Source organism: Erythrolamprus reginae, chromosome 6 (assembly GCF_031021105.1).
Source record: "Erythrolamprus reginae isolate rEryReg1 chromosome 6, rEryReg1.hap1, whole genome shotgun sequence".
Lineage (NCBI taxonomy): Eukaryota > Metazoa > Chordata > Lepidosauria > Squamata > Dipsadidae > Erythrolamprus > Erythrolamprus reginae.
The window spans coordinates 11,871,147-11,895,336 of NC_091955.1; the positions used below are offsets into that span (position 1 = coordinate 11,871,147).

At 41.1% G+C, this 24,190-nt stretch overlaps 1 long non-coding RNA gene across 3 annotated transcripts in view; it reads right to left on the bottom strand.

The window, feature by feature from the left end:
• Nucleotides 1-624: 624 nt before the first annotated feature.
• LOC139169293 (uncharacterized) overlaps nt 625-24,190 on the bottom strand; it is a 217,427-nt gene continuing 193,861 nt past the window's right edge. For 2 of the 3 annotated variants that reach the window (XR_011559439.1, XR_011559438.1), the window contains 4 exons: nt 10,654-10,788; nt 9,133-9,238; nt 8,177-8,361; nt 3,456-3,857 (listed from right to left, as the gene is read on the bottom strand). This is a non-coding gene — a long non-coding RNA (uncharacterized lncRNA). Of the gene's footprint in view, nt 2,338-3,455; nt 3,858-8,176; nt 8,362-9,132; nt 9,239-10,653; nt 10,789-24,190 lie in introns of those variants that run through there. The other variant, XR_011559440.1, reaches the window with a different exon arrangement.

Below are 24,190 nucleotides of genomic sequence, written 5' to 3' on the forward strand. Positions count from 1 at the left end.
CGGGTCCCATCGACTAAGCAATGTTGTTTGGCGGGACCCAGGAGAAGAGCCTTCTCTGTGGCGGCCCCGACCCTCTGGAACCAGCTCCCCCCAGATAGCAGAGTTGCCCCCACCCTCTTTGCCTTTCGCAAGCTCCTTAAAACCCACCTCTGTCGTCAGGCATGGGGGAATTGAGATATTCCCTTCCCCCTAGGCTTATAGAATTTATACATGGTATGCTTGTATGTATGAGTGGTTCTTTAAATTGGGGCTTTTAAGATTATTTTTAATACTAGATTTGTTTACATTGTCTTTTTATACTGTTGTTAGCCGCCCCGAGTCTTCGGAGAGGGGCGGCATACAAATCTAATAAATAAATAAATGAATAAATAAATAAGTGTTATCTTTAAAGCCCTACATGGCTTGGGACCAGATTACCTATGGGACAAGAGCCTCATGTATCCCATCAACCAGTTAGGGCCCACAGAATTGGCCTTCTCCAGGTCCCGTCAACCAGACAATGCCGGCTGGAGGGCCCTAGGGCAGGGGTAGGTAAAGTTGGCTCTTCTATGACATGTGGACTTCAACTCCCAGAATTCCTGAGCTAGCAAGATTGGCTCAGGAATTCTGGGAGTTGAAGTCCACAAATCACAGAAGAGCCAACTTTGCTTACCCCCTCCCCTAGGGGAAGAGCCTTCTCTGTGGCAGCCCCTGGAATCAACTCCCCCGGAGATTTGCATGATTCCCATTCTTCTGGCCTTCGGGAAAAGCTTAAAAACATATTTATGCCAGCAGACTTGGGGCTGTTGACCTTGGTCACTCTGCTCCAGTCTCTTTTTATTTTTTGATTGATGGAAATGTGATTGAGTTGTATGTGAATGTATCGATAATAATGTTTAATGTTTTCGGGTGTTTTTAGCTGTTTTAATTAACTTATTGTTTTGTATTATTATGTTGTAAGCCGCCCCGAGTCTCAGGAGAAGGACGGCCTAGAAATCGAATGAATGAATGAATAAATAAATAAATTTTATGAAGAACTCGTGCTATTAAGTCTGGAGCTTGGGAAATAATTGTTTTACCCAGATAAAGAAAAATGTATCTTCCCAAAGTAAGGAATAAATTTAAAAGATGTACAGATTTGCATCTATATGGATCTATATATTATAAATAGATGGACATGTTGTGCACATTCAACTTTGTACAGGACAAAGTATTCAATGAGAATATTTCATTCATTCAGATCTAGGATGTGTTATTTGAGTGTTCCCTTTATTTTTTTGAGCAGTATAGTTTCTCACTGTATGATCACTAATGGACTATTCTTTTTGTTAGCTATACATTATTAATAAAATGTAAACATATTTAAAAACATTAGGATGTGAGATCCCTGGGAAAACCTGAAATTGTAGAAGTGGAAAGTTTAAACGAATTATCAAGAGAGCAACAATATTCAGGGACTTCCTGGTCTTAATGCTCTGGATCACCACCTCGCTATAAGGAGTGACCTCACAGCCTCTTCTTTCTCCTCCTCCATGAATTCAAAAGTTAACTGTAATGGGAATGTTTCCTGATAATATTTTTTTTGTCTTTTTTGAAATCTGCAAGAGTTATTTAGAAACATAGAAAGATAGAAGTCTGATGGCAGAAAAAGACCTCATGGTCCATCTAGTCTGCCCTTATACTATTTCCTGTATTTTATCTTAGGATGGATCTATGTTTATCCCAGGCATGTTTCAATTCAGTTACTGTGGATTTACCAACCACGTCTGCTGGAAGTTTGTTCCAAGGATCTACTACTCTTTCAGTCAAATAATATTTTCTCATGTTGCTTTTGATCTTCCCCCCAATTTCTTTTCTTTTTGGAAAAAACCCAACTCCACACCAATTCAGTCCACTGTTAAGATAAATTTATACATCTGGACCTAAGAACTATTCTGTGTACAGCACACACAAAAAGACATTATTGTGTGGGTGTGGGTGTATTTGTGTGCTGTGGCAGGTGGAAAGAGGTGGGAGTTTCATAAAGTGGGTGCAGTCACCATCTTAACATCGGTGGATTTATTGTAAGAAACAGACCATTGGACTGTAACGTTGCTTGATTTTCTAATGTCACTGTTATCTTCTAAGCTTTTACTCAAAACACATCGTGCACAAAAAATAAGTGAGGTTTCTAGAGTGGCGGGATGAGGCCTCCTATGTTGCTATCACAGCCACTTCAGGAAAGACAGTAGATTGTATAGTTATCTGACAGTCAGGGTCTAACCCTAAAACTATACAACCTACTACCTCACCCCAAAGGACAGTCAAAATTCCAGGCCGTCGTTCTTCATCCATTCGCGGTGTTACCCTCCTTGGCATCTGTAAGACAAAAACACAAACTTTCCACAGTAGCAAAGAATTGTTCGCAGGGGCTGGTCCAGTCACCCAGAACTTTCTGAACCAGTGGTGAAATCCTACCCATAGGCCCCAGTCCGGGTGTACCAGTAGCCGCCGGTGGTTTGGAGAACCGGTAATGGCAGCTGCGCGAGGCTACGTCCAGCCACCCGAGGCTACGTCCAGCCACCCGGCTGTCACCATTTTCTTCTGCATGCGCAGAGGGTGAAAAAGTGTGCACGATGGTGGTGTGCGCATACAAAGCACGCCCTTCTAAAGCAGCATGGAAGGTAAGTAGATTTCACCGCTGGTCTGGGCGGTGACTCTTTGCATTTCAACCTTGAACTTTAATCTATTCACGGTTAGAGAATCTTTAACCCTGAAAACTGATATACAGTGATACCTCGTCTTACAAACGCCTCGTCATACAAACTTTTCGAGATACAAACCCGGGGTTTAAGATTTTTTTGCCTCTTATCAACTATTTTCACCTTACAAACCCACTGCCGCTGCTGGGATTCCCCACCTCCGGACTTCCGTTGCCAGCGAAGCACCCGTTTTTGCGCTGCTGATATTCCCCTGAGGCTCCCCTCGCTGGGAAACCCCACCTCCGGACTTCCGTTGCCAGCAGCGCAAAAACAGGCGCTTTGCTGGCAACGGAAGTCTGGAGGTGGGGTTTCCCAAGGAGAGGAGCCTCAGATGAATCCTAGCAGCGTAAAAACAGGCGCTTCGGCTGGCAAAAGGGGTGAGTTTTGGGCTTGCACGCATTAATTGCTTTTCCATTGATTCCTATGGGAAACATTGTTTCGTCTTACAAACTTTTCACCTTAAGAACCTTGTCCCGGAACCAATTAAGTTTGTAAGACAAGGCATCGCTGTATTATAATCAGCAGGTGAAAGGGATCTGAACAATTCTTGGGCCCTCAGGAGACAGATTCCAATCTTAAAAAGAAGATACTAACACAAGTATCTGATAGAAGCCACAGCAATGTGAGTTATTTGTAAAAATAGTAAAGGTGGGATATAAATAAATAAATATATAAATGTGCTTTTTAATGTATATGTATATAAATAAATAAATAAATATATATATAAATGTGTTTTTAAATGTATCTGATAGAAGCCGCAGCAATGTAAATTATTTGTAAAAATAGTAAAGGTGAGATATAAATAAATAAATATATAAATGTGTTTTTTTAATATTATCAGGCTTCTGTAGGACATCTAACCTTGCACTTGTTTAGATTCAAGGTGTAAGTTTGCATTTGATATATTTTTCTGATAAGAAATTACAATGGGTGCTGCAAAGCAGAGTTATTCCAACACTATCTAGGGATATTTTCTGTTCTCTGGTCCAACCAGTATTTGCTCTAATATTTTAAGAACCTGAGTTTGGTGAAGCATCTCGTTCCAATGCATCTTGGCAATGCTCTTGTGGAGAAAGGGAGGAGATTCTTGGTCTACCTTCTTCCTAAGACACAGCATCTTGGAATCGGCAATATCATCTGCAAAGAAAAAAAATATGAAACGCGTAACAGTTTGGGACAAAGTTGTTTTCCTGGTAAAGAACTTTCAGAAGTTTTTACTTAGAGGGCTTAAGAACTACTTGGACCAACAAGACTCTAAATGATGTTCAATTTCCCCCTCCATCTGTTGCTTTATTTTTATTTCCCCCAAAGGTCCATCTCACCAAAGGTGACTCTGGGTGGAGTCCAAGAAGTGGATAAAAATCACATATAAAAATAACAAGCAAAATGCTTATAAACAACACTAATAAAAATAAAATATTATTAAAAACAGGAGAAGATAAGAACAGCTAGCAATGGAGCCATCTGCGCTTGATTCCAAATTCCTGAGACTCTAGGCCAGTGATGGCGAATCGTTTTCTCCTTCGGGTGCATGTGCGAGTTCCCACACCCATAATTCAATGCCAGGGGAGGGCAAAACAGGTTCCCCCGTTCCCGGAAGCCCTCTGAAGGCTGGAAACAGCCTGTTTCTCAACTTTTGGTTGGCCCAGTAGGCTTGTGTTTCGCCCTCCCCAGGCTCCAAAGGCTTCCCTGGAGCCGGGTGAGGGTAAAAATGCCCTCCCTCTTCCCCCCGGAGGCTCTCTGGAAGCCAAAAACGCTTGCCTCTGGGCAAGCCAAAAATCAGCTGGGCATCACACACATGCATGTTGGAGCTGAGCTAGGGCAACGGCTCTCGTGCCAGCAGATGTGGCTCCGCGTGCCACCTGTGGCACCCGTGCCGTAGGTTCCCCATCACTGCTCTAGGCCCAGGGTTAAAATCCGGCAGGTTCTGAAGAACCGGTAGCAGAAATTTTGAGTAGTTCGGAGAACTGGCGAATACTATTTATCTATCTATCTATCTATCTATCTATCTATCTATCTATCTATCTATCTATCTATCTATCTATCTATCTATCTATCTATCTATCTTAAATTAGTTGGGGGAAAGATCAAAAGCAACATGAGAAAATATTATTTTACTGAAAGAGTAGTAGATCCTTGGAACAAACTTCCAGCAGACGTGGTTGGTAAATCCACAGTCACTGAATTTAAACATGCCTGGGATAAACATATATCCATCCTAAGATAAAATACAGAAAATAGTATAAGGGCAGACTAGATGGACCAGGAGGTCTTTTTCTGCCGTCAGACTTCTATGTTTCTATCTATTCATTTATTTATTTATTTTGTATGCCGCCCCTCTCCGTAGACTCGGGGCGACTCACAACAACAATAAAACAATATACAACAAATCTAATAATTTAAAAGTCACTAAGAAACCCCTTATTAAAAAGCATACTACCTCTGGCTGGCTGCAGAGTTGGGTGGGAATGGAGATTTTGCAGTATCCTTCCCCTGCCACACCCACCACGCCATGCCCTGCCCACCACACCACGCCCACAGAACTGGTATTTGGATTTCACCACTGTTTAGGCCTGATAATAAACCAGGTTTTGAGGGATTTCCACAATGTCAAAAGAGACAGAGCTAATCTAATTGGGGTGGGGGTGGGGAGGATAACATTTCATAAAATGGGCGCCACAGCAAAGAAGGCCTGTCTCTTGGTACCCACCAAACGCTGGTGGCACCTCTGCAAAATCTAGCGGGGCAGGCTGATGTAATTGGGGAGAGGTAGCCCAGGTTACATTTACTCAGAAGTAAGATGCCCTGAACCTCATAGCAAATTCAGAGCTGGCAATCATTCTTCAGGCCCCATATGGCACAGATTAGGAATATTTGGTGTAGCAGACCAATCCCAGCTGTATAGATGATACACACGGCTGTCACAATTGTCAGAAGCAGGGGGAACCATTTACGGTGCGTTACATAAGGCAGAACGATGTATTATCAAAGACATCACTCTGATGCTGAAAATGTACAGTGTGGTGTTAATTTCTCTCTTCCCACTCACCAACAATTTAATTTAATTGTAACGCAGGCAACTTTTTGGCAGATGGGATCCACAGTGATTGAAACTGTTTATTTAGCTGCCAAGTACCTAAATGGCAGGGGATGACCCAAATCTATCCCCCATCTCTTTTCTTCTTTTCTTGGAATTTATTTTTTGAAGGGAAAATTAGAGGTGTATCAAGCTTAATCAGAGTTTAATGCACCTATTTTAGCTGACAGTTCAACAAAACCTGATAGGAAATACATACTATTGCTTTTCACGGTTTTGGGGACTTTGATCTACAGCAGGGGTTTCAAAGTTGCGGCCTGTGGATCGGATGGGTTACGCGCTGGCCACGCCTACTTTAGCGAAGGGGGTAAAGGTTGTGATACATCGCGTGATGCTGCGAGTTTGACACCCCTGATCTACTGCCTCAAAAGTGTTGTGGTTAGCTCTGGCCCAGCTCCTGCCCCAAGGACTGTGGATGTGGGGGAGACATCCACATGCTGCAGGCCTGTTTTGCTCCTGGTGGAATCTGCTGATGAAGGCTCCTCTGATCAAGAAGACATGAGTGACAGGGAGGAGGAGAGTGTGGCAGACAGCTCAGAAGGAGATCAATTATCTAGCTCCTCCTTGGATTCAGAACAAGAGTTAATGATACAGCCACGCATGCGGAGAGCGATGTATAGGCAACAACAACTGAGAGATTATTATCAAAGAAAATGAGGCCACCTGTGGTTGGGTGGGGTTGTGGTGATTAGTGAGGCTGCTATAAATAGCAGCCTGTGGGTTTGGCCATTGTGGAGGATTATCTGATCGTTGTGTTTCGTGACTGCTTTACTGACTTTGACCTTTTGTGTGCTGATTTTTCCCTGCTTTGAAACTAAACCAGAGCAAAGTGTGTTTCACTTTGTGACAGAAGGACTGTGAATTGCCTCACAGCTGCAAGCTAAGTATCACAGAACTGATAAGGGACTTGTACAAATTACCAGTTTGTTTGGAGACGAGTGCTCTTGGCTATACCAAAAGAGGGCTTGGTTTAAGTGAATTTTCATTATAAAGAACATTGTTTTGAATTTTCAATTGTGTGTGTGTCTGAAATTTGTACCTGTGAATTTTTGGGAGGAGTCTACCAGAGAGCCCGACAGAACAAAAAGGTTTGTTTCTATCTCCAAGTAGTAAGTTTGAAACACCAAATCTGCATTGGTTGCTGATTGGTTGCAGGACACAATTCAGTTTTGGTAATGACCTATAAAGCCCTACATGACATCGGGCCAGATAACTTGCGGGACCACCTTCTGCCGCATGAATCTCAGCGACCGGCTAGGTCCAACAGAGTCGGCCTTCTCCAGGTCTCGTCAACTAGACAATGTTGTGTGGCGGTCCCAAGAGGAAGAGCCTTCTCTGTGGGGGGCCCGGCCCTCTGGAATAAGCTCACACTGCCCACCCCTCCTCGCCTTCCGCAAGAGTCATTTATGTCGTCAGGCTAGGGGCAATTATATCTTAGGCCCCCTGACCAATGAATGTTATGTATGGCTGAGGTCTGAATGTGTATGACTGATTTTTAAAATATTAGGGATTTTAGGTTAGTTATTTAGTTAATTAATTGGATCTGCCATTGTATTTTATTGTATTTTATTATGTTGTAAGCCGCCCCAAGAATTCGCAGAGGGCGTCATTGAAATCCAATGAATAAATAAAGAATAATAATAAATAAAATGTGGGAAGGCAAGATGAGATATTTTAGCTACAGCCTCCATTACACGCCTTCACTTACAACTTCATATTTTTGTCACCTATTGGTCTCCATCTATTTTAGCTTCTTAGAAACATAGAAGACTGATGGCAGAAAAAGACCTCGTGGTCCATCTAGTCTGCCCTTATACTATTTCCTGTATTTTATCTTACAATGGATATATGTTTATCCCAGGCATGTTTAAATTCAGTTACTGTGGATTTACCAACTACGTCTGCTGGAAGTTTGTTCCAAGGATCTACTACTCTTTCAGTGAAATAATATTTTCTCACGTTGCTTTTGATCTTTCCCCCAACTAACTTCAGATTGTGCCCCCTTGTTCTTGTGTTCACTTTCCTATTAAAAACACTTCCCTCCTGGACCTTATTTAACCCTTTAATATATTTAAATGTTTCGATCATGTCCCCCCTTTTCCTTCTGTCCTCCAGACTATACAGATTGAGTTCATGAAGTCTTTCCTGATACGTTTTATGCTTAAGACCTTCCACCATTCTTGTAGCCCGTCTTTGGACCCATTCAATTTTGTCAATATCTTTTTGTAGGTGAGGTCTCCAGAACTGAACACAGTTCTGTAAGTTCAAAGCCAGGGATTGCTCTCAATAGAACCTTTTACAAAAATCCCTTCCTTTTATGTGTGCAGGCACAACATACATTAAAAAGGCACAGACTTACACACAGGGCTGCGGTCTTGAATTTTTCAATCCTCTTCCCAAGGACACCCTGTTCTCTGTTGCAACAGCTTCTCGAGAATTTAAACAATAGGCGTAATTAAATTGAGTTACTGGAGTTGTGCATTTTATTCTGGATGGAGACCGTTGAGTGTCAAAGGACACTGAAGATGTAGGAGATTCACCCAGCTATTGAGAAAAAGCAAATTTTAATATCAGATTCTCTGCTTAGAAAAACAAGGACTTAATTGCTTCTCAGGTAAGTCTAACCTTCATCAAGTACATTAACTGCAAACTTGTGTTTAATCCTATTTGTTCTGTAGCTGTCAACAATAAAAAGGTTGGGCTCTATCAGTGCTTAAGGCACCTGGCATGAAACATTTTGCTTAAGGGTAAAAATTTCATCAGTTTTGAAAATCCTTGTAAATTTATTGCCACTAGTTCAGGTCCTGCTTAATAAATCTGACACCACCTACGGAGCCAAAATAAGACCTATTACCCAGTAAAAGCTTAGCTCATCTCCCAAACCATTCCATTCCTCACCTTTAAAGGATTGAAATAATATCCATCCATACATATGCAGCATGCCTTATTAGTTCTACTTATTTCTTCTAATTATATGGAAAAAAAACCCCACCTAACAGCAGCAATCATTTGGTCTTCACACCCCTGCATGTACAAAATTTGAAACTGGGTGTTGTTTGTGGGTTATTATTATGATAGAAACATAAAAACATAGAAGACTGACGGCAGAAAAAGACCTCATGGTCCATCTAGTCTGCCCTTATACTATTTCCTGTATTTTATCTTACAATGGATATATGTTTATCCCAGGCATGTTTAAATTCAGTTACTGTGGATTTACCAACCACGTCTGCTGCAAGTTTGTTCCAAGGATCTACTACTCTTTCAGTAAAATAATATTTTCTCATGTTGCCTTTGATCATTCCCCCAACTAACCTCAGATTGTGTCCCCTTGTTCTTGTGTTCATGATGGTTGATCATGTAGTCAGCCAGATGTTTTATAACTCGATTTGGCATATTTTTTTGCAGGAGTTGGGTATGTCTAGAATAGAATATAATGGAACGGAATGGAGTACAGTAAAATTGTATTGGCCAAGTGTGATTGAACACAGAAGGAATTTGTCCTGGTGCATCTGCTCTCAATGAACATAAAAGAAAATATAACTTTAATCATACAGAACCACACTTAATGATAGCCCAGGTACAAATAAGCAATCAAATCATATTAGGAACCAGTCAATATAAATCGTAAGAATACAAGCAACAAAGTTACAGCCATACAGTATTTGTGGGAGGAGATGGGTGATGGGAACGATGAGAAGATTAATAGTAGTACAGAGTTAGTAAATAGTTTGACGGTGTTGAGCGGATTATTTATTTATTCATTCATTCATTCATTCATTCATTCATTGGATTTATATGCCGCCCCTCTCCGAAAACTCGGGGCGGCTAACAGCAATCATAAACAGTGTACAATAATAATCCAATACTAAAAGCGAATTAAAAACCCCTTAATATAAAAAACCAAGCATACATACAGACATACCATGCATACAATTGTAAAGGCCTAGGGGGAAGAGTATCTCAGTTCCCCCATGCCTGGCGGCAGAGGTGGGTTTTAAGCAGCTTACGAAAGGCAAGGAGGGTGGAGGCAATTCTAATCTCTGGGGGGAGTTGGTTCCAGAGGGCCGGGGCCGCCACAGAGAAGGCTCTTCCCCTGGGTCCCGCCAAGCGGCATTGTTTAGTTGACGGGACCCGGAGAAGACCCACTCTGTGGGACCTAACTGGTCGCTGGGATTCGTGCCGCAGAAGGCGGTCCCTGAGGTAGAGCGATGGCGTTCAGGAAAAAACTGTTCTCCTGTCTAGTTGTTCTGCTGTGCAGTGCTCTACACCAGAGGTCCCTAAACTTGGCGACTTGTGGACTTGTGGACTTGAACTCCCAGAATTCTCCATGCTGCAAAGTTGGCTGGAGAATTCTGGGAGTTGAAGTCCAAAGTTGCCAAGTTTGGGGACCTCTGCTCTATAGTGTCGTTTTGAGGGTAGAAGTTGAAGCAATTTATATCCGGGATGTGAGGTGCCTGTAAATATTTTCACAGTCCTCTTGGCTAGTCTAGAGAAAACAATAGAGGTGGCATAATAGCAGTATTCCAGTATTTGAGGGGCTGCTACAAAGAAGAAAGGGTCAAGTTTCTTTTCCAAACCACCAGAGGGTAGAACAAGAAACAGTAGATGGCAACTAATCAAGGAGAGAAGCAAAACCTGGAATTGAGGAGAAACTTCCTAACAAAAGAATTAACTAGAGCAGTGTTTCCCAACCTTGGCAACTGGAAGATATCTGGACTTCAACTCCCAGAATTCCCCAGCCAGCATTCGCCGGCTGGGGAATTCTAGGAGTTGAAGTCCAGATATCTTCCAGTTGCCAAGGTTCGGAAACACGGAACTAGAGGAAAAACTTGCCTTTTAGAAGTTGTGGGTGCTTCATCCACTGGAGGGTTTTAAGAAGAGAATGGACAGCCACTTGTCTGGAACGATATATATGCTTGGACGGGTGGTTGGGATTAGACCTCCAAGGTCCCTTCCAGCTCAAATTCTCTGTTGAAAAAAATAATAATGAAATTTTTATTCACCTATTTGATCTCTGTTAGCATACATTCGGGCCAGCTCACAACACAATAAAACAGTTCATAACAAATCTAATAATTTACTATTTAAAATATTTTAAAAATCCCATTATTAAGCAGACATACCTACAAACATACCATACATAAATTGTATAGGCCCAGGGGCAGGGGAGATATCTCAATTCCGCCATGCCTGACGACAAAGGAGGAGTTTACGAAAGGCAAGGAGGGTAGGGGCAGTTCTAATCTCTGGGGGGAGCTGGTTCCAGAGAGTTGGGGCTGCCACAGAGAAGGCTCTTCCCCTGGGGCCCACCAACTGACATTGTTTAGTTTAGCCCCTACTGTTGACCTCTCCCCTTTTCTAAGAGGTCTGTAAGGGGCGTGCATAATAAGGGCCTACCATCCCTTCTGTCCTATTATCCTTTTTATCACCTCTTTATAGTTTGTTATGTTAATACAATGGTACCTCCACTTACAAACTTAAATTGTTCCGTGACCAGGTTCTTAAGCAGAAAAGTTTGTAAGAAGAAGCAATTTTGTCCATAGGAATCAATATAAAAGCAAATAATGTGTGCCATTGGGGAAACCACAGGGATTCCTCGAGAGACCCCATGGAGGCTTCTCCCCACCTTTTCCAACCCTGTTTCCTCCCAGGAGATTCCTCGAGAGACCCCACGGAGGCTTCTCCCTGCCTTTTCCGGTTACAGTTAGTTTCGGAGGCTCGGGTTTGTAAGTGGAAAATGGTTCTTGAGAAGAGGCAAAAAAATCTTGAACACCCGGTTCTTGCCTAGAAAATTTCGTAAGTAGAGGCTTTTGTAGGTAGAGGTACCACTGTACCTGTTTGACAAATATAATAAATAAATAAATAAATAAAATTAGTAACTAGGTCAGTAGCAGAGCTTGACGTAGGGAAAATGGACTTTTCCAATCAACAGAATGCCCACTAAACAGCCATTCTCATAAATAGTGAAGAGCAACCTAACAACAGGTAGAAAGTTTCTTATCCACATTTAGGATGGATAAGATTGCTCACCGCTCAGTCATTTTTATTTATTTTATTTTTATTTTATTCTTTGTCTAATATACAATACATATGGAAGAGAATAGACATTAATACATATTTAAAGATAGAAAGTAAAAAAGAAAAGAAGTAGATGGGAGGGAGAGAATATATATGATATAAGAGATAAGGAGAGAATATATATGAGATATATCTATATCTATATATATATAGACATATAGATAGATAGATAGATAGATAGAGATAGATAGATAGATAGATAAGGAGAGAATATGTATGATACATAAGATAAGGGAAGACAATTGGACAGGGCACGATAGGCACATCAGTGCACTTATATACGCCCCTTACTGGCCTCTTAGGAACCTGGAGATGTCAATCGTGGAGAGTCTAAGGGAGAAATGTTGGGGGTTGGGAGTTGACACTATTGAGTCCAGTAATGAGTTCCATGCTCCGACAACTCGATTGTTAAAGTCATATTTTTTTATAGTCAAGTTTGGAGCGGTTAATATTAAGTTTGAATCTGTTGAGTGCTCTTGTGTTGTTTGCGGAAATGGGCAGCCATACAAATCGATTAAATGAATTAATGATCTTCAAGCAGGTTCGAGACTTCACTCCCAGGATTTTCAATCAGTGCCTCCATCTCCAAAGGACCCCTAATGAGAGAAAACCTAACTTGGGTAATACCAAATGTTTGGAACCCGACTACTGAGACGCAGAGGTTGTCAGGAGTTAGTACATCCTGAGATAATATTACAGGAAAATGGTCTGTAATGGATGATGTAAGCAATAATTAGTGTGTAATCATAGGTTTATCAATTGTGTTGCAACCTGATTGGTTGGGAACTACATATAGAAAAGATATGCCCTTGTATTGGTGTGGTAGTTGTAATAGTTGTAGATGTTATGCAGTAGTTACATGTAGTTGTATAGTGTTCAGTCGGGCTCTCTGGTAGACTCCTCCCAAAAATTCACAGGTACGAATTTCAGACACACACACATTTGAAAATTCAAAACAATGTTCTTCATAATGAAAATTCACTTAAACTAAGCCCTCTTTTGGTATAGCCAAGAGCACCCTTATCAGTTCTGTGATACTTAGCTTGCAGCTGTGAGGCAATTCACAGTCCTTCTTTCACAAAGTGAAACACACTTTGCTGTGGTTTAGTTTCAAAGCAGGGAAAAATCAGCACACACAAAAAGTCAAAGTCAGTAAAGCAGTCACGAAACACAACGATCAGATAATCCTCCACAATGGCCAAACCCACAGGCTGCTATTTATAGCAGCCTAACTAATTACTACAGCCCCACCCAACCACAGGTGGCCTCATTTTCTTTGATAATAATCTCTCAGTTGTTGTTGAATATGCATCGCTCTCCGCATGCGTGGCTGCATCATTAACTCTTATTTATTTATTTATTTATTCAATTTTTATGCCGCCCTTCTCCTTAGACTCAGGGTGGCTTACAACATGTTAGCAATAGCACTTCTTAACAGAGCCAGGCTATTGCCCCCACAATCCAGGTCCTCATTTTACCCACCTCGGAAGGATGGAAGGCTGAGTCAACCTTGAGCCGGTGATGAGATTTGAACTGCTAACCTTCAGATCTACAGTCAGCTTCAGTGGCCTGCAGTACAGCACTCTACCTGCTGCGCCACCCCGGCAACTCTTGTTCTGAATCCAAGGAGGAGCTAGATAATTGATCTCCTTCTGAGCTGTCTGCCACACTCTCCTCCTCCCTGTCACTCATGTCTTCTTGGTCAGAGGAGCCTTCATCATCAGATTCCACCGGGGGCAAAACAGGCCTGCAGCATGTGGATGTCTCCCCCACATCCACAGTCCTTGGGGCAGGAGCTGGGCCAGAGCTAACCACAACATATAGTATTGAAGATGGTTTGTTCTATTGGTTAATAGTTAAAGAGTTTGTGACATAGAGGAACAGTGAGAGTTTATTTAAAAAACATTTTTGCTAAGAAGAAAAGTAAAGTATATTTCTTACAAGAAAGCCTGTTGCAATGTTTTTTTTTTTTATTTGAAGACTTCAGTTACAGTTCTGTGGCTAGTTGGCTATCTTCTGTGTATGTAACTCTTAATAGAGGTCCTCAAACTTGGCAACGTTAAGACTGGTGGACTTCAACCCCCAGAATTCTCCAGCCAGCTTAGGTGGCTGGAGAATTCTGGGAGTTGAAGTCCACCAGTCTTAACGTTGCCAAGTTTGGGGACCCCTGACTCAGAGGTTCAGCTCTGCGAAGCTTCGATGAAAAATAAGAACATTTTTGAAGAACAGAGGCTCGTGATTTTGAGGATACTGTGCGGCTCGATGGATTTACTGCAACGTGGGCGTTTCAATGCATTTGATTCCTGGAACCAACGCTTTCGGGTAGCGCAACCTTCACTAATGGCGCACAAGGAAGTCTTCAAGATGTCAACAGAGAAGCAGAATGTTGCTGCCATGGTGTTCCACAGCAGGCTGTTCTCCAAGTCAATTATTCATAAAGCTTTTGCTGCGAGAACTCTAATTTGACACCAATAAAAGCAACAAGAAAGCTGTTACCACAACTGGCAAAAGAAAGCCTCTTTTTGACATTCTCCTTTAGCTGATCCCACGCAAATATCCGAAAAGTCAAGCTGGGCTTGAATCCAGGTGATTTCATGAATGCATTCACAGGGCTTTCTTGGAAACCGATTGCCGTAATCTGGGATGTTTTGTTTGAAGAGGGTGGGGGCTCTACAGCTCAGAAATGACTGGTGGTCTCTCATCAAAGTTCTGTTTGCTTTTTAAATATATTTACTCTGATCTAGTTAGTGCTGTGAGTCTCAAATCCTCCCTATGTTGTTGTGACAAGCCTAGTCCCACCACAGAAGGGTGGAGAACCATGGTCATTTTATGACTTGTGGACTTCAACTCCCAGAATCTCTTAGCCAGCCATGGATGTCAACTCCCAGAATTCCTTAACTGGCCATGGACTTCAACTCCCAGAATTCCTGGCGCAGCAATGGATGTCAACTCCCAGAATTCCTTAGCCGGCCATGGACTTCAACTCCCAGAATTCCTTAACAAATCATGGACGTCAACTCCCAGAATTCCTGAGCCAGCAATGGATGTCAACTCCCAGAATTCCTTAGCCGGCCATGGACTTCAACTCCCAGAATTCCTTAGCCGGCCATGGACTTCAACTCCCAGAATTCCTGAGCCAGCAATGGATGTCAACTCCCAGAATTCCTTAACCGGTCATTGACTTCAACTCCCAGAATTCCTTAACTAGCCATGCTGGTCTTTTAGTAGCTGGCAATCGTCCTAAATTTTAATCTCTTTCTAAAGAAGACAGAACAATAAACAAGTCTATAAAATAATTAGAAGAAAAATTACTACCATTTAAAACTATTCCTGAAGTCATTCATATCATATCCCCTCACCTCCCCTTGTTCCTTCGGCAGCGACTGTCCTCCTCCTCTTCTTCCTCCTCCTCCTCCCACCCAAATTCCGAGCTTTTATTTCTTTCCTAATGAGTTTGCACGCATTATTTGCTTTTACATTGATTCCTATGGAAAAAATTATTTCTACTTACAAACGTTTCTACTTAAGAACCTGGTCACGGGACGAATTAAGTTCTTAAGTAGAGGTACCACTGCATTTGTATTTTTTTATTATGTTTATTATTTATTTATTTATTGGATTTGTATGCCGCCCCTCTCCAGAGACTCGGGGCGGCTAACAGCGACAATAAAACAGTGTACAATAGTAATTTGGTATTGATGATTAAAAATCAATTAATATAAAAACCAAACATACATACAGACATACCATGCATAGAATTGTAAAGGCCTAGGGGGAAAGAGGATCTCAATTCCCCCATGCCTGGCGGCAGAGGTGGGTTTTAAGTTGTTTACGAAAGGCAAGGAGGGTGGGGGCAGTTCTAATCTCTGGGGGGGAGTTGGTTACAGAGGGCTGGGGCCGCCACAGAGAAGGCTCTTCCCCTGGGTCCCGCCAGGCGACATTGTTGTAAGCCACCCTGAGTCCTTCAGGATTGGGTGGCATAGGAGTTGAATTAATTAATTAATTAATTAATTGAATACACAAATAAATAAATGGGCTGTGGTACCCTGCCCCTGAATTAGAGGAAGGGCAGGTGGGGTGTAATTATCTTTCGATCTGGAACTCCAATTATTTGCTGGCTGCGGTTCTGCTCCCAAGAGCTGTGATGTTGAATCACAGCAAGAAATATGTTCACAGCAATCCATCTGGCCCTGATGTGCCTACAGAAGCCACCCTAAGCTTCCACAGGAACAGCTGGAGTAAGAGGGTGTATCTTCCTGCTGGCTTAAAGCAGCTTACCTTTTTTTCCTTCTGGGATTCTTTCTAAAACAACACTTCATAATTTAGCACACCAATTTATTTTCCTCTTCAATCAGTCTTCTCAGATAATTTTTTTCCCCAAAGTCTTTAAAAAAAATGACATTCAATGCCCCATCTGGGTGGTTTGTTTCTAATTGAGACTTTACATTCTGTCTAGTCAATTCTTTTAGTAGCTGGCAATCCTCCTAAATTTTAATCTCTTTCAAAAGAAGACAGAACAATAAACAAGTCTATAAAATAATTAGAAGAAGAAAAATTACTAACCATTTAAAACTATTCCTGAAGTCATTCATATCATATCCCCAGGCAAAGTGATTGAATGTTTAGTAATATGTGTATTTGCAGGAGTGATATTATGATGCATTTATGGGTTACATTTTTTTATTTAGTCTGAGCAACTATGATACTATATATTATTATTTGAGTTTTATGTATACCTTTCATATTTTTGCATGTACTTTAAAAAAAATGAAAACTAGAGTTTATTTTATCCTATAACAATATCTGTATTGAAGATTGTGATCCCGCTATATAGAGCGCTGGTGAGACCACATTTGGAGTACTGTGTTCAGTTCTGGAGACCTCACCTACAAAAAGATATTGACAAAATTGAACGGGTCCAAAGACGGGCTACAAGAATGGTGGAAGGTCTTAAGCATAAAACGTATCAAGAAAGACTTAATGAACTCAATCTGTATAGTCTGGAGGACAGGAGGAAAAGGGGGGACATGATCGAAATATTTAAATATGTTAAAGGGTTAAATAAGGTCCAGGAGGGAAGTGTTTTTAATAGGAAAGTGAACACAAGAACAAGGGGACACAATCTGAAGTTAGTTGGGGGAAAGATCAAAAGCAACATGAGAAAATATTATTTTACTGAAAGAGTAGTAGATTCTTGGAACAAACTTCCAGCAGACGTGGTTGGTAAATCCACAGTAACTGGAATTTAAACATGCCTGGGATAAACATAGATCCATTGTAAGATAAAATACAGGAAATAGTATAAGGGCAGACTTGATGGACCATGAGGTCCTTTTCTGCCGTCAGTCTTCTATGTTTCTAAGAGAGCTATAAGTAATTTCCCCCTATGTTACTTTTTTGGGGGGGGATGTTTCATGTCTAAAAATTTCCTCCCTGCCCCACTTTTCTCTTTGTGTCATAACTTTGTACAGTAGTACCCCTAGATACGAGCATAATTCGTTCCATAAGGGAGCTTGTATCTCGAGGCAACTCGTATCTGGAACAAGTTGTTTTTCCCCTCCGAGATAACCAAAAGCAAGGATTCTTGCGCCACCTAGTGGACGCTCGGCTTGTATCCCGAATTTGAGCTCGGAACTAGAACAGAAATGTCTCTCCCCTCGTGGCTCGTATCTTGAAATACTCGCGTGTAGAGCCGCTCGTATCTAGAGGTACTACTGTATTTTAATTTTATTTTTGAAACTTAATAAAATTCTTTTAAAAAGAAAAAAATGTCATCAAACCACACGTCTCATGACAGGTAATGTCCATTTGTTATCCATCCATCCATCCATGGAAAACACATATGTACACCAATACTTGCTGTCATATAAATAAATATAAGCCTAAAAAGTCCATCTCGATCCCCGTCAATGGTTCATATGTGTATCAATATTTAATATCATCCAGCTATGCCAGAAATACAAACATAGGTTTTGCTTCTTTTCACTCAACCACCTTTAAACTCTCTAACTCAGCTTCATGCTTGGGCCAATGGCTTGGCCAGGCCTCCTTCTTGGATGTCTTTTGAAATCTGTCTATCCTACAACACTGGGGTTATTTTTTAAATACAGGTCTCCCATACAAGTAGAAACCAGGGCTAATCTTATTTATCTCCCAAGATGAGCCCAGATGATATTTTCTCACACCAAAAGAATTGTCATTAATTTGACCTCGAGATTTACTAGTCTTTATTGGTCTGAGTAATACTAATGAGGATGAGGATGATATACATTCCTATTTTACTTATTCCTAGCACTTATTTACTTAGCAACCGATAAAGAGGGTGTTTAATTCAATACTAGCAAGAAAGAAGTAACTCAGGGAATTGTTTTTTTTTTAAAAAAGAGTAATTAAGTAAGCAAGGGTAAAGTAAGACTTAGATTTCGGATTTCCTGACAGTGATTTAGCAATTCTACAACTGTTGCAGACCATTTGGGAAGGAAGGAGGGAAGGAAGGGAGGAAGGAAGGGAGGGAGGGAGGGAGGAAGGAAGGAAGAAGGCAGGAAGGAAAGAAAGAAGGCAGGAAAGAAAGAAAGCAGTAAGGAAAGAAAGAATGAAGGAAGGAAGAAAAGAAAGAAAGAAGGGAGAAAGAAGGCAGGAAGGAAGGAAAGAAAGAAGGCAGGAAAGAAAGAAAGAAGGAAAGAAAGAATGAAGGAAGGAAGAAAAGAAAGAAAGAAAGCAGGAAGGAAAGAAAGAACCCCAAAAAACCCTTTCTGCAATAAAATTAGGACAAATGAATTGAGACAACACCCACAAGGACCACTAGATGGCGCACACCAGTCTCACAAACAAAGAAAAGAAATTACTGCTTGGTCAGCAAATAAAGCCCTTGTTGAGATGTCAAATTTGTTTAAACTTACTCTTTCTCTCCCACGCCCAGGACACTAGGGCACATAAAAGAGCAGTGGATATAATGCCCCATCAAAAACCCTCCCTGGCTGTAACTATGTGACTGAATATGACATTATGAATATGCGGGTGCTAGTAATAATGTATTTATTTATATCCCATCTTTATTTTTGTAAGTAACCCAAGACAGCGACTCTATACCGAATACTCTTGTCTTCTCTTGTACTCTTCCCTCTGAGTGAGGGTCTTCTGCGAGTTCAGTTTGTCCAAGTGTGTATTTAGTATTCGGATTCTTTTACCAATGTGTAGGACAGAGCATTTGTTGGATGAGATTGGGAGTTGCCAGCTTTTAGACCATTCAGCTACATGGTAATGCATGAAAAGTTTCCAGTCACAATTCAAAGTGTTGGTCATCACCTATAAAGCCCTTCATGGCACCGGACCAGGGCATCTACGAGACCGCCTTCTGCCGCACGAATCCCAGCGACGAGTTAGGTCCCACAGAGTAGGCCTTCTCTGGATCCCGTCAACAAAATAATGTCGTTTGGCGGGGCCCAAGGGAAAAGCCTTCTCTGTGGCGGCCCCGGCCCTCTGGAACCAACTCCCCCCAGAGATTAGAATTGCCCCCACCCTCCTTGCCTTTCGTAAGCTCCTTAAAACCCACCTCTGCCGTCAGGCATGGGGGAACTGAGATATTCCTTCCCCCTAGACCTTTACAATTTAAGCATGGTATGTTTGTATGTATGTTTGGTTTTACAATAAGGGTTTTTTAGTTGTTTTAGTATTGGATTGTTACATGCTGTTTTTATTACTGTTGTTAGCCACCTCGAGTCTACGGAGAGGGGCGGCATACAAATCAAAAATAAATAAATAAATAAATAAATATATATATATATATATATATATATATATATATATATATATATATATATGTCACATGTTTAAGCTGAATTTGAAAATTAAGGGAGACTAGGATAGATCTATTTCGGCCTTATTTTGGCCTCATCAGCTAGCCATACCCACTGGGACTTGAACCTGCAACCTTTGCCTTGTAAGGCAGAGAATTATCCTCTAGGCTACAGTATCCAATCCCTTCAGCTCTGTACCAGGGAAGGGTTACATTTTGTGTCGAATCACCCTGGTATATTGAAGGAACATCACAGCTCCTTTTTTTGCCTCTCGGCAAAATAAAATACATAAATATAATTCTAAATACTAATGCTGATTGTTCTTCTCAGACGAGACTGTCTTTCAAAGACAGTGCATCTTCATGATAGCAGGCTGTCCTCCAGTTGATTGACAATTTCATTTTATATGAAATTATGGACATAGGTAAGATCTCTTTCATGTGAAGCCCAACAAGGCTGGATCCGCAATACAAGGTGTTTCTATGAATATGGAAAAGTTACGGAGCCAATTGATTTTACATTTCAATTTTGCTCTAACATAGATGCATAATAGGCATGTATGTAAATCCAACACTTTCCAATGAGACTAGTGAAAAACACAGAATTAGATAGTACAGGCCGTAGTAAGTCCAATGCTCAATGATTCAGATCACCAGGGATAGAAAATAATGATGTGACATTATTGCGAAAGTTTGCTATTCATTTCTGGATGAAAAATTAGGGACTTTTCCCTACACCTTTAACTGTTTTAGAGAGTGGGTTCTAGAAGCAATGACACTTAAGAGTCTTAAGATACATATACATACAAGTCTTCACACCCTTTTAAACCCAATGTAGAAACCGAGTCCAACAGGTTTCGCTTTGAATAGGTGATGTTTCTTGCTACTCTTCCTGGACATCCTGAATCAGCAGAGACCACAATGGCACACTAGAAACCCGTCTACAGAAAAACCACCCATGCTAACCGGGTGCTCCATTACCAAAGCAACAACCCAACCTCCCCCGCGAGAAGCTGTGTAAGGACATTATTTAAATGAGCCCAGAACCACAGAGAAAGGAAATGGAGTGTCTATACCAATGATGGCAATCTTTTCCCCCCCCTAGTGTTGTGGTTAGCTCTGGCCCTGCTCCTGCCCCAAGGACTGTGGATGTGGGGGAGACATCCACATGCTGCAGGCCTGTTTTGCCCCTGGTGGAATCTGCTGATGAAGGCTCCTCTGACCAAGAAGACATGAGTGACAGGGAGGAGAGTGTGGCAGACAGCTCAGAAGGAGATCAATTATCTAGCTCCTCCTTGGATTCAGAACAAGAGTTAGATACAGCCACGCATGAGGAGAGCGATGCATAGGCAACAACAACTGAGAGATTATTATCAAAGAAAATGAGGCCACCTGTGGTTGGGTGGGGCTGTGGTCATTAGTGAGGCTGCTATAAAGAGCAGCCTGTGGGTTTGGCCATTGTGGAGGATTATCTGATCGTTGTGTTTCGTGACTGCTTTACTGACTTTGACTTTTTGTGTGCTGATTTTTCCCCGCTTTGAAACTAAACCAGAGCAAAGTGTGTTTCACTTTGTGAAAGAAGAAGGACTGTGAATTGCCTCACAGCTGCAAGCTAAGTATCACAGAACTGATAAGGGACTTGTACAAATTACCAGTTTGTTTGGAGACGAGTGCTCTTGGCTATACCAAAAGAGGGCTTAGGTTAAGTGAATTTTCATTATAAAGAACATTGTTTTGAATTTTCAAACGTGTGTGTGTCTGAAATTTGTACCTGTGAATTTTTGGGAGGAGTCTACCAGAGAGCCCGACAGAACAATCTGTATGAGACACAGCCAAATTTTCAGCCTCTTTTAGAAAGAAAAGGTGCATCTAATACTCCAAAAAATATGGTACTTTGGGTAATGAAAAGTCAGCAAGTAAACAAGAAAGCTCAGAAAGCACCAAGGACCATCTCTCATTGAGGGTCCTTCTCAAGTCTATTGTGACTCCCTTCATTTTCAAAACTATAACCATCAAAATCCCTTCCTGGATATCCAAAAATCAAGTTTAATTCTAACAACCTCTTCATTATAATGTTTCACCAATAATGGGACTTCAACAATGTGGAATGCCATCTTTTTATTTTTGATCTCCCAAAAGACCACTTTATTTTCCACTATCTTAAAAGGATTGGTGGACCTTTCTAAGTGCTTTGGAGCCAACTGAGTGAAATCAATTCTGTATAATTCACCCAACTTTGGTGTATGCAATATAGAAACATAGAAACATAGAAGACGGACGGCAGAAAAAGACCTCATGGTCCATCTAGTCTGCCCTTATACTATTTCCTGTATTTTATCTTACAATGGATATATGTTTATCCCAGGCATGTTTAAATTCAGTTACTGTGGATTGACCAACCACATCTGCTGGAAGTTTGTTCCAAGGATCTACTACTCTTTCAGTAAAATAATATTTTCTCACGTTGCTTTTGATCTTTCCCCCAACTAACTTTAAATTGTGTCCCCTTGTTCTTGGGTTCACTTTCCTATTAAAAACACTTCCCTCCTGAACCTTATTTAACCCTTTAACATATTTAAATGTTTCAATCATGTCCCCCCTTTTCCTTCTGTCCTCCAGAATGAGACAGATTGAGTTCATGAAGTCTTTCCTGATACGTTTTATGCTTAAGACCTTCCACCATTCTTGTAGCCCGTCTTTGGATCCTTCCTTTTTGCTAACATTTCTATATATGATATGTAAAGCAATGTCCCTAATTAATTTTTAAATCCAAGCTCTCCAGCTACCAGCTTTTCATTAATACCATCTACCCAAAAGATATCAAAAGATAATATTTAGGATTAATGAAAATCACTACCACTCTTTTAAGCTGGTAGGATAAATAAACCTACAGGCTGATGGTAAGAGCAAGGAGATCATGGAAAAAACCCTTTTGTAATTACCTGACACCGTTCTGCAGTTTTCTCCCCCAAATCGTGCTGGGAGGAGCCAATAGATTTACTTTTTGTTCATTTGTCTGATATAAGCCTAAAATGACATTTGAGAACGAATGAGCATTGTCCTATAGAGTTTTAAATTAGCATTTAATTGTCTGATGCACCTGAAAGATTATTTACCCCCTCTCCCACTAAGAATATTGTACAATCTCTGTTTCAACTGAAAGATCTTACAAGCTAAATCTTTTGGAGACTGTTGGGGTTAGCTTTGGCCCAGCTCCTGCCCCAAGGAATGTGCAGGTGGATGTGGGGGAAACATCCACATGCCACGGGCCTGTTTTGCTCCCGATGGAATCTGCCGATGAAGCCTCCTCTGACCAAGGAAGTGTGAGTGACAGGGAAGAGGGGAATTTGGCAGACAGCCCAGGAGGAGATCAATCATCTGTATCATCCCTGGATTCGGAACAAGAATTAATGACGCATCCACGCATGCGTAGAGTGATGCACAGGATACAACAACTGAAGGATTATTACAAGAGAAAATGAGGCCTGTGGTTGGGTAATTAGTGCTACAGATAAAGGTGCAACCTGGTGTTTTAGCCTCATGGCAGTTTATCTGATTCATTGTTTCGTCAAGATTGTGGTTTTTGTGCTGTTCAAGATTGTGTGTGGACTCCCTGGACTTTAGAATTGGACTCAATTTCCCAGTTATTGGGCGAGCTATTGGACTGCATTTAACCTGTGCTTTGTGTGTACCAGAAAATCCCTGTGACATTTAAAAAGGGAGTTGTTTCTGTTTTTCTGTTTATAAAAACTTTTGGGTTTTCCTTTTATCGTGTGGTGTGTGTCTTCCTGGACTAATTACCCTGTAATTACGGGCGGTTGAAACACTCCGGCAGAACAGAGGCTAAGCTCTGAAATGTCTTTTTTCAATTTTATTCCCCAAATATTTCAGGAACTGTTAAATCTGGATTCAGAAATTTCTACTACAGTTCATATAGGGCTCCAAAGAAGAATGTTTGTGGTCTACAAGGAGCAACAAGAACTTCACACACAAAATAACAACAACAAAAATACTTACATTTATGTGAATTATCTATTTTCAAGTTATGATAGGATTTTGGCTAATACTAAATATATTTCTCTACATAAGAAAAACAGGCAGCAAACTTCAAGAGAAACCAAACCCCTCAGATTATCTCACTGGCCTCGTTCCTGCTCAACTCTGCAAATCAAACCACTGATCCATTCAAGCGTTGTGTTGAGAAAGAATCTAGAAATAGAAGCAACTCTTTGGAGGGGACCATGATTCTAGAAACAGAACATTTTACACACAGGAAAAGAGATTGCAAGTTTAAGATCCACTAAATGTGCTAAAGACAAATTCCTGTGTGTCCAATCACACTTGGTCAATAAAGTATTCTATTCTATTCTATTAACAGGGATGTTTTTAGATCAATGATGGCTAACCTTTTTGTTGTCACGTGGCGAAAGTACGTGTGCACCCACACCAACACCCATAATGCAATGTATGTGTGCTCCCTGCTCCCGCACATAACCA